The sequence below is a fragment of the Carettochelys insculpta genome, chromosome 14 (genome assembly GCF_033958435.1).
Source record: "Carettochelys insculpta isolate YL-2023 chromosome 14, ASM3395843v1, whole genome shotgun sequence".
NCBI classification, from domain to species: Eukaryota; Metazoa; Chordata; order Testudines; family Carettochelyidae; genus Carettochelys; species Carettochelys insculpta.
The window spans coordinates 18,259,702-18,271,538 of NC_134150.1; the positions used below are offsets into that span (position 1 = coordinate 18,259,702).

Genomic DNA, 11,837 nt, shown 5'->3' on the forward strand with positions numbered 1-11,837 from the left:
TAAGGTAGTTTGGGAATAGCTTCCATTGCTTCTGCCTGTGATTTGCCTATTTTGGACTAGAATTTAGCTCCATGTACCAGCCCACATGCAATGTGGAGCCACAGTGCCTGCGAAGGATGCAACATCAGTACAGTCTTTCCATGTGCTAATCAACAATGTCAGTCTAGCTCCCTGGGGCAATTGGGAAGAACGTAGTTGTGGCCCCACCTACCTGCAGCCACCTGGCTTCCTGAAAGCAATAGGAGAAAGCACAGGGATTTCTGTTGTTGCTGCCTTTAATCAGCATGCAAGGAAGGGTGGAGACGTCTTGCATCAACCCCAGGCTTGCTTGGCAATGCACAGCCCCATTGCGAGGTCACTCTGCCAGCTCTTCAAATTTATTTTTAAAATCTTCATCTTTAAGTTTGCTGCTCAAGCAGGAGCCTGGGATGCTGCCTCTAACCTGTTAATTTTACCTTCAAGTTAGGTTCATCACACAGAACTACCTCTTGGGGCTGGGGGAAGGGGGTGGGGTTCATGCCAACAAAGACTCTCATGTAATACATGCCATCATATTCTGCCCCTCCTAAAACTGTCCCTCAAAATCCTTATACTGAAGCTAGGACAGTCACAGCCTGGGTACCAATAATGACTTAATTGCTGCTGCTGCACACATCCAGACATGCCTCTGAGTTGTGTGAGCTAGTTCATCAAAAATTCTATCTGCTTTCCTTTCATGCAGTGGGGCCTCTCCATAATGACTAGGATAGAAGAAGCAAAAAGAGACATTATATGGTAACAGTGGGACTTAATTTAGAGCCACTTATGGCTTTAACATATTCCCCTTGTTATTCCTGAGTTATACCCTCGAGAATTAAAGATGTGCACACAGCTAATAAATTCAATTACAGGTATGAATCTCTTTACAGTTGGGAGATTCAGAGATGAGCAATTAGTCTACCGTTTAGTCTTAGATAGTTTAAGGCAGACCTGATTCCAGCATCCATAACCTAGACTTTGTTGTTGTAACTTTCTCCAGAAAATACCAAATAATTTAAATAGTTTCTAATTTGAGCTTTAGTTACAACAAAACAAGCAGAACCATTCGTGGGGACCCAAAGTGCCTGGAGAGATGCCTGAAAAAATGCATTTTTATTGATGGGCATAAAAAGAATTAGCTTCCAGTGCAGGGACAGGCAGACAAACACACATACACAAAGCAGCTGCAGCAAAACCCCCACACAACTGCAGACTAAAATATAAAATGTAATCTAAGCCATGATTCCAAACCTATCAAAACCAATGGAAGCTTTTCCATAGACTCCAGCTGGGCTTTGCATCAAGTCCTTCAAATGTTTGTTTGTTCGTTCACAAAACACGTAGAACATGAGGGGTGTGTCTACACTTGCATTCCTCTTTCAAAAGAGGTATGCAAATGAGGAAATTAAAAATGCAAATGAGGCATAAATTTGCATATCTGACATTCATTTGCATGTTCATCTTTCGAAAGAAGAAAACCAGTGTAGACGCTGCTCTTTTGAAAGTAAACACCATCTGCGAAATAATCCTTCTTCCTTTTTTTTTTAATGGGAAGAAGGATTCTTTCGCAGATGAGGTGTCAGATATACAAATTTGTACCTAATTTGCATTTTGGTTTCCTCATTTGCATACCTCTTTTCAAAGAGGAATTCAAGTGTAGACACACCTGAGGAGTCAAAATTCTTCCCACAAACTGGAAACAAGGTGCAGAGCACACGCACAGCGGCTCGTGCAGCATCAGAGGTTCAGTAGCAACCACAGCCTCTTTGTTCTCCTTGTGAGTCAGACCCATGGATCTACTTGAAAAAAAACGGATCTCCTTACTGAGCCTCGCTGCTCCTCCTCTGAGCCTGCCTTTGCGAGGCCATAGAGCTGTGTTTCACAACACAAGTGAGGTGTGGATATCTTTACTTTACTTCTCCAAGCCCTCCCTGTACAAACATGTTCAACAAGACTGTAACATATAGACAACAAACAATGCATACAACATACTCAGGCCTGCTTCTTCGGTAGTTAGGCACCAACCTGCACTTTCACTCAACTGAAAAGCTCTTTTGCAGCTGTTTCCCATGGTGAAGTTACTGCTATACATAAAAGGAGACAGCTCATCTTCTCCAAACCCAAGAGATGTTGCTTAGGTAAAGTTAAATCACTCCTAATGCCAGTCCTATGTATGCCAAGCATAAAAATCACTCCCACAGCCAACAGAGGCTATGGGGGAAGGGCTTCGACATCTGCTGCTCCATGCCTAGGGGCAGAGAGAAAATGGAAGGAAATGGTAGCGCCTTGAGGAGACAGAAACCTCATTTCACTGAAAAATGGAAGGGGTGGAGATGAAAACAGCAAGTGATCTCTGGTAGGTAACGTCGTATGCCTGAAATGGGGACTTCAATCACTGCATGAAAAATGGAGTGAATGTGTATTTAAGCTTGGGGCAATGCCTGAAGATTTCTCCTGTTTAAAAAGTGCATATCCTGTTCATGGGAAATGCTTTCTGAAACCACACGAGGGGTCAGTGCGATGCACTCAGGACTGTAAATCACTGGCTTCTCGAGGAGTACAACCATGTGAGCCAGGTAAGCATCAGATTTGTGACACGTAAGCATCATTGTCACGTTGTTTACCCAAGGAATGCATTCGGCTGTAAAACTGAGTCACACAGGTTCAGCTCCAGCCTAATGTAAATCCCGTAACGTGAGACGACAAACACAAAAGTGCAAATAGGAACAATTTCCCTTGAACAATCTGGCTGACGAAAGGTGTCTCAGTCGAAGTAGATTTCCATGGCTTGTGACCCCCCAGAGCTAGCCAGCTGCTGTAAGTTACTGTGGGGAAATGAGCAGAGAGAGGCTGCTGCTTCTCCTCCATCACATGCTTGGACCTTCTGCAGGTAGACTATGTGGACTCTGTTCACTGCCCTGCTTGCAGGCAATTTCACCATGGTTTCCCCCTCCCACACTCCTTTGCAAAGACCTGCCTCAGATGTGACATGAAGGGAGAGAAGAAGCCTCTCAGCAATAGAGATTTGCGGGGGGGGGGCGGTCTTATGCAGGAGTACAAGGTTGTTCATTAGGACAGCCCCATGAATTACAAGTCTGATCAGCCAGATTTTTCCTAGTCCTTTTGCAGGTACCCAGGTGGGAGTGGACACAAGTAGATCACATTCTTCTTTGTACCTGACACAAGGACAAGGGGAAAATTGCAGTGCCTGCATTTGGGGTTCCAGGGACTGCTCCATCCAAGCATACCCTGGGGATACCAACAGCCCTGCAGGAGATAGGCAGGATGGCACCCTTCTTCCACAGCAGCCCGAGACCATCTGGCAAGGAAGTAGCATACTCACAGACCCTGAGACAGCATGGGCTGGGGGATTCAGATGGCCCAACAGGATCCCCACCTTCAGTGCTTAGGGGGGCAGTACACATTAAAGGTGGATTCCAGCCACTAACAGAAAGACATGTAGCTAGTCTGGCCATCAGCTGTAAACTGGGGTCTTCTTGGCCCCTCCACGTAGCATGCCATAGTGATTGGGACAGAGCAGGCTGCCAGGACAAGGGCCGTGGGGGGTTGGCTGAGAGGTTGTCAAAGTTGTCCCAGGCCTTCCAGCTACCTGTGTCTCGGACACTGACTCAGGGGTCTCTGGCTACCCATCCCAAATCCTGTTCCTGATGCCACCTGCTAGATGGCAGATTTCCTGAGCTGAGGGAAGGGGTCCCAAGTCCCAGCCATATGCCTCTGCACAAGTACCAAGTTACCCCCATAACAAGTAAGACAGTAAAAATACTTCATCTAACCCAGGAAAAAATCAGGAGTAAACATAGGAGAGGATTCCTGGAAGGGGTTACACAGATTCCTTTGTCCCTGGTACAGCCTTCAGCCCTTCCAGCCCAACCCACCCCAAACAAAAAACAAACTCCAACCTTGCTTATCTAGGTACTCATCAGTGCAAACACCTGTGGGTGAGTCTGACCTGCCCCTGTCCTCTCACTCTGGCATGCTCTGTGAGCTCATAATGGTGGTTCAACTCTATGGGCTCTGCTGTCCTGACAAAGGGTCCCCTTTGCCAGCATCAGTGCAGTAGCAAGTTCTTCTTTCAGCAGTTCGTAGTTCTGAGTCAGCACCCTGGCACTTTAGAGCAACGAAACAAATGTGGAACCTTTGATCGGATCCTGCTATAGCAGTTCAGGCCCTTTGTTCTCCTCTAATATTCCAAACTTCTTGTGCTTACAAGCTAATCCCTTTGTCCGGTCACCCTCTCTCTAACCCCATCTGCTCACTGGCGCAAAGCCTCCTGGCTGGGCTGTGGCCAGTTGTGTGTGCATGTTCTGGAGTGTGCCTCTCCCATCCCTACTACCTTGATCAGCCAGTCAAGTTCTATTGTTTGGGAGGTTCTATCCACTTCCATACAGGAATTATGCCTTCAAGACAGTCCTTCCCATACTACCCTGGAACTGTGAAGTTCTGCATCACTAATTAGCCAGGACTGTGGACTGAATGTCACAACTATCTCCAAGTAGTGAAGGAATACGCCCATACCACAGTGAGGGGCAAACTAAAACCTCCAAATTTTGCCTAACTCAATTAATATCACTTGGTTACAAGCACAATGTATCATGTTTACCACCTAGTTTGTGCCACATATAATATCATGGTCAATATGTAAGAAACACCATCTATCATGTTCCAATGTTGCGAATGACTTGCTCCCATTCAGGTTTTAGGGCATGGACCAGAAGCAGGCAAGCCGTCTATGTTGTGGCCCATACAGCTCCTTATCGTGACTTCCTGATTTGTATGCTGGTATCAGCCAAGTAGTTAGCTCTGAACGATTGCCACTCTGGCCATGCAGGATGATAATTCCTGCCAAGCCTCGCTTTGTAGGGTCTGCCTATGAATACCTTGCCTAAGCTTCTGTGGTGATTTCAGGAGCCCAGAATAACCCCTTGTAGTTATAGGTTCTAGCCCTTCAGAGTCTTATGTTCCCACTTGGTATCAGATATGGGGTTACCCTCTTACTCTGCTGTGCTTAACTGCCAGGCAGACATCATGGTGATAGGAATGTTATTTCAGGGCTTGCCATCACTTGATTGAATATCAGTTAAGCCATGGAAGGGGCCACAGCTCAAAGTAGGTTCCTCATTGGATCTGCCAACCAGGAAGATGAAGGAAGGTTTGCAACTCTGAAATATGAATTAAATCTAAAATCTGCATTTGGGTAATAATGTGCATGTCTTTCAGGAGAAAGCTGTTCAGATGACAATCACTGCAAGAGGAGGCAAGAGTTTCAGATACGAAACAGATACAAGGTTTCTTCTCAGCCAACCTCTAGGAATATGTGGTAAGCTGGTTTTCTCTCTACAGACAAGTTACTCCAGCCCTAGGGAGGTAGCAGTTCCATGAGAGGGAGCCCTGGTTCCAATAGAAAGAACTGTTTGGGACAATTCGCATGAGCTCTTTTTCCATTGCAGGTTCATGTCACACAGCTGGGAGCTTTTGATGGGATTTTTCCAGTTTGGTGTTGTGTGAATGGCCACTCATGGCTTGCTCAACCTGCCATAGAATCAACTTCAAGGTTGCCAGAACTAGAGCAGTCCAGAAGGCCAATGGTTTTTACAGCAGGGTCAGTGTGCAAATATAGTGGTGGCTAATGTTTAATTAAAATTACTACATATCCTAGAAAGCTAAAGGACCAAATTCAGTCGTGGTGTAACCCCACTAAAGTTAATGGACGTATTTGACCCTAAAACTAATTGAAGAGAGCGCCACTTTGGCAGCAGCTTTCTCTGCCGCTAGCCCAGTGCTCACAGAGAGGCTAAATACAAGAGTACCTTTGCAGTTGCCAGAATGTCCAGATGTTAGCGTTTGTGCCTTCTTTAAATAAAACAAAAAACTAGGAAATTCCATTAAAAACTGTTGGAAAAGAGTATCAATCTTGCTTATTTAAATAATAAAAAGTAAAGACATAGCAAGCTTGCTGTGAATGCAACCTTAACCTGCCCCATGTTTGTAAAAATCGGGAAGTCTTCAGTTACACACCTGCATATGATCTCACGAACAATGCAGTATAGTATACTTTTTTTTGCTTGTCTAATATGGGCAGCAATGGATAGTGTACAGTGTGGCGTGAAGCAATTCTCTGTGGTATACCTGCTGGAATGCAGCCTGTTTGTTCCTTTTTGGCCTGCCAGGGCAGGATTTAGTTCCTACATTATTAAAATGGATGTTTATTTTACTGTGCAGATGTTGAAATGATGTGCCCGCTTTAGCTCATTTAGAGAGAAATTCACTTTTCATCAGTATCACAGCTAACTCAGACAGAGCTTACAAAGGATTTCTGTTTAGTGTCTGGGTGAATTTTGTTGCCATGTCACCCAGGAAATACTTTGAAAGATGATATCATCAGGCAGCTGACAAGCTATAAATTCTCTCTCACACAGCCCTATAACTGTATCATCTTCTTACAGGTTAATCATAAAACCCTCACAGATTTCACATGTAAGAGCTTAAAATTTTTGCATTTAATTGTGGGTTGACTTTAAATATATATTCACTGTTTATGAATGAAATCTAATGGTTCAGTTAAAAATACAGTCCTATACCTTCCAGGGAAGACATTGAGCACAGAATCATTCTAGCCACACACACCTGAGACAAGCTACTAAAGCGTTACAGGAATCTACAGAAGCAGTTTTAATATGAAAAATTGTAGAGATAGTACTGGCAAAGTTCAATATTACCATACCAAATTGGATGGCTGACTATTTCATCACATTACCTTCTTGGAATTATCCTGCTGCAAACCAGACCATGTTTCAAAATGCATCTCAGGAGACCTAGGATAACATTATTACAAGTGACCTCACTGAATAAAAGAAAGCGTATGATTCAAAGCTTTCCTGTACAAACACAATCAGTCTAGGCAGGGAGGGTTGGAACAAAACACTAGTACAGCTGTAAGCGATGTCACTGTTGCATGAAAAAAGACTAGCAATATAAAATAGGCATTAATATCAAAGAACATTATAATGCCTCCGGCTCACTTAGTACCCAGGTGGAACACAGAATGTTGTCTTTTATAATTTTCCCACTGCTCTGGTAAATCAGCAGTCTCAGGGCGAATACACAATCTGACTTCTTTGTACCAGACAGGTTCTTCAAGGAGATTCATTTTCCAATTTGAGAGCTCAAGTTACTATTGGTTAAAGGCCAATCCTTCAGTCTTTACTCAGGCATAACTACCAACAAAATCTGCTTTGAATATTCTGTGAATGAAGTCTGCATGATCAAGCCCTCTGTTTCAAAGTATTTTAGGAAAACTGGATGAAAAGTGCAATTATTGATGACAGTGTATCTTTGAGATAGAGAAGGAGAGAACTATAGAAGGCTATCAATGCATTTCAAAGGGCAACAACATGAACAAATAAATCTACTCTTTTTTTCCCCAGGGTGGATATTACCATCAGAATAGAGGGATCAGAGGATGCGTAATTCATTGCCAGAAGAAATCAGACAGACCACCAGCCCTGCTTCATTCAGAGCTAAATGCAGAACCCTCTCCTTCACCCAAAAACTTGCCCGTAGCAGTATCCTCATTCTCACCGTTTCATTAAAAAAACAAAAAAACAAAAAAAATTCACCAAAACTCCTAAGCAGTGGTGCAGAGGTGAAAAAGCAATGGGTAAGCTAACCACAATTAAACATCATATTCCCCAAATGAAAAGTAGGTAAAGTCCATGTACCTATATTTATTCTTGCCTGTATTACTGCCTCTAAGCCTACCTCTTTGTGGAACCTGAAAGAAGAGAGAGAAAGCATTGTCATCTCTAAACTCATGAGCCACACTCTCTTAATATTGTCATACTGGAAGGTCTTCAATGGCCCCCACCAGTCGCAGATCTGGATGAAGTTTATGGACACAAGCACCTCTTATTCAGGGTAAATGAAGAAGCAATTAAATGCCCTGTGGTGTAATGAGAGCTGCTGAAACAATAGGTACCACCATCTAGAGAACTGGTCAGCATGGCAGGGCATGAGAAAAAGGTAGGTCATCTGGGCCATGGCATTTCTCTGGAGGCTGATTGCAAATAAAGGGTCTGGGACATGCATTTGGTTGCAGCAGTGTGTGCTAGATATCGGCTGCACTCAAAGGTGAAAAAGAGTGCTGTTTAAAGAGCTGGCAGGGCCCCAGGTTGCAATAGGACCAGTACTTGTAAGAAATTTTAAGTTACTTTTACCCCTGGCTGTGCTTAAACTCTTCAGAAAACTTCAGTTAGTGCAAAACACATCAGCCCAATTTGCTTAACTGAGGTCAGTTACGGGTCATCTATCGCACCTGTTCTCTAAGGGTTGCACCAGCTCCCTATTTGTTTCTGGGTGGAATTCAAGGTGTTGAGTTTAATTTAAAAAATCCTTACAGGGTTTGGGTCCTAGTTACCACCTGAGAAAACTCTTTATCCTCAAGCTCCGTCATAATAGGAAAAGAACCCTACAAAATCTCTGTTAAAACACCTAATTCCTCAAAGGTAGATAGGCACCGATTTCTATAGGAGTGAAGCACCTAAATACTTTCAGTGATCTGGACCATAGTTCCTAGATTATCCCTTATCCACAGAAAAGGTACAGCATAATAACTATTTTAACAATCATCAGCTCAGTAAAGCAGGTTGGGAAATCAAGAAGCGCACAGAGTGGCTGACCCCTAATTCCCCAACTTTGAAACTTTAATGATTTCACGATGGGGAATGGAGGAGAAGGGGGAGGGGGACAGAGCAAGAGGAAGAGCAGGGCTTGCAATTAGACCCAAGTTTAAACCGGTAACCTGTTTTTCCCCCCCACTGAGTAGAATGTAGTAATTACAAGGAATCCCGCAGCTCTGGGATTGCATTACTGACTGTTGGCATTTAGTCTCAGGTAGGCCTTGATTCAGCATAAGCACTTAAGCATGTGCTTACCTTTAAGCAGTTTCGTAGGCCCATACCAGTTCATTAAAACACAAATGTGAGATACACCATCACTGTTGGGGAAAAAAAAGCCCTTGAATACACACTTAAGTCATACTGAAGTCAATGGGGTTACTTACATGCTTAAGTGTATTGCTTGATCAAGCACCTTTGTTGCTCTTTTCATCGGTAATTTAGTGTGACCTTATGGCAATTTGCATGATCACTGGATACCACAGTGATATATGTTAGAGTAAGTTTGCAGTACCAAGTCCCCAGCTAGTTACAGTATATATTTTAAGAACTAAATGACTTTCAGTTTCTTATTTAAGCTATTTTCACAGCATGACACAATAAAATTTGACCTCAGCACAGGATTTGTTAATATTTAACCTAAACAACATTAAATGATCACACATTATATTAGGATGTCTTCTGCACTGTTGGAATATGTACAAGTGAAGTCTAAGATAATTACAGTATGAAACTCTTTTTAAAGCACTATTTAAAATGGCTACATATTTGTGTGGTGAAACCTAATGCTGCTTTGTACGAAACATTTTTTCTAATATAATGTTAGGATCACATCTTTAAATAATCCCCTAAAATGTTTCCTTGGATTTCATTTCAAAATGATTCTGACATTCATTTTTGGATCTGAGATGGCATGGTGGAATGAGTCTTTGTTATGCTCACAGTAGAGAACATATACAATCACTTATCTAAAGATTTCTTTCTCCAATTATGTCATTTTTATATAATCTCAAAAAAAAGTATTTTTCTTTTTAAAGAGAAAATTCAGTTATTTAAAAAGTAGTAGAGAATGTTGAAACAAAAATGCAGCAAAAGCGTTGTGGTAAGGCCAACTAAATACTGTTCATATCATTTGAGTTAAAAACACGTGCCCAGATCTTCAGCAATGGAGTTATGCCGATTCACCCCAACTGAGGATCTGGACAAAGAACTCTTGGGACAAATTCTGACCTCAATTTCACCAGTGTAATTAGAATAACTCTTCTGGAGTTAACCTAGATTTAGGTGGGAGTAAATCACATGAGAATGTGGCTTGATGTCTTCTAAATAACAGAAGAAATTTGTTCTCTGACAATAGATTAAAAAATCAGCACTGAGGCATGCAGTGAGTGTGATATATCTGACAAAGGTGGATAACCGGGAAGGGGAAACAAGTGGACTGCCACCTGCATCTCCCTGCCTAACTTCTACTGCCAAAAGAAAGAGCTCAATCCATCAGCTGCCCCCAAGGCACCTGCTATTTGTGGAGATAGATGAAAGCTGTTAGAGGCCTCTCCTGGTGTTCCACTGTTGGCAGAGAGAAGCACAGTACCTGCAGGGAGCTCAGCTATGTGTTTTTAGAAGAGTGTGCTACCGATAGCATCTCCCTTGCTTCAGTGTAGGGGGGAAGTCAGTGTCCCTCACTCAATCCCGCTAATTTAGGACTTTGTGATGAGTCATCTCTTTTATAACTAGTGCACTGGTTTAAGTTTACTACACTCTTATTCTATTTACTACCAATGCATAATATGAAATATGCCTATCAGTCCCAGTTGGGATGTTAGTGGCATTTTGCCAGGCATGGCAGAAATATAGAAGATACGATCCCTGCCCTGGAAAGATTCACAATCTAAAGGATTTATCCCCCACCTCGCCCACACACACACTTTATACTATATCTATAAATCCATCCAGAAGGCACACTGCTAACATTAATATTGGTGGAAGTTGTGTTCATTGAGGAGAATACACCCATAAGATTCCAGAACAGATTTGTGTAAGAATTCAGAATCATAACCATCATCTCTACAGACGTAATTTTGGGTGATGTCACTGTGTACCTCTCCCAGGGTATCCCTTAAGGATAGGGATTGGCTCTCTGCATGCACCCAGGCTCAGATCTGTGGCATCCAGGCATTCCACCATTGTACCATACTAGTCATAAGAGTCTCAGCCTGCCAAGTTCCCGACAGTCCACTCCTTGTGGGGTTATCAACAAACACAAATGAGCTGTCCCCCAGGCATGGTAGGACTATCATTCTTCAGAGGGCTTCTAGTAAGTTGTGGCCTCAAGTTGGCTCATATTTCATATACAATCAGTTTTACAATAGTAGTTCAATATTAGGTCAACCCAGCTGACCTAGCCTCCCATGTTTACAAGAGGAGATAAAATGCAACAGCACTTACCTTCAGTCATCCTTTTGCTATATGCTGAGAAATAAAAATCTCTTCTGGTCAGTGCAACTGGTTCATGTTCTCCATTTGTATGCTCTTCCCTCCAAGTGAGACATCTCTTAGGGGTATAGAGAGGCAGGGTTGGTTGTACCTACTTTAGCTCATTATCTCCACATTGCCCAGTGTGGCTTGGAATATTACAAGGTCTACATTGGGTTAAAATATGGACTGAGCTTGAGTATGTTCAAGGACATAAATGTTATTGGTTACTGAATGCGGATGCATATATAAAGACATTTAATAACAGGAGTTTACCTGCGGTACTTCAGCTTCACACTAGCAAATACCCAACCCTTGCTAAAAAAAAGACAATAATTGCTTCTAGGGCATGACACGCTTAAGCTCATTTCCACTGAACTCCATACATTCACAGTAAGTCACATTCCAGCATAAGGTTGAAAATAAATAAAAGCATTGTTAGAAACCTTACCCTACCCATTTTTAGTAACAATGTGAAAGTCACCTAAAGAAAAACAATAAGAACAGCCCAATCCTGAAATTTCTGAATAATAACACAGCTAGAAGAACTCAAGATCCAAGGGCTAGATGTCAAAGAGGAAATGAAAAGGGACAATACAATGCTTTAGAAAAGGTGAGATGCATTACACAACACCCCCAAAAAGCTAATTCAGT

At 42.6% G+C, this 11,837-nt stretch overlaps 1 long non-coding RNA gene across 1 annotated transcript in view; it reads left to right on the forward strand.

Annotated features, from left to right (window-relative positions):
- The window catches only part of LOC142020499 (uncharacterized), a 54,320-nt gene extending 46,606 nt beyond the window's left edge, over positions 1-7,714 (forward strand). The window contains exons 2-3 of the long non-coding RNA XR_012647424.1: positions 5,257-5,356; positions 7,464-7,714. This is a non-coding gene — a long non-coding RNA (uncharacterized LOC142020499). The remainder of the gene's footprint in view (positions 1-5,256; positions 5,357-7,463) is intronic.
- The last annotated feature ends 4,123 nt before the right edge of the window (positions 7,715-11,837 follow it).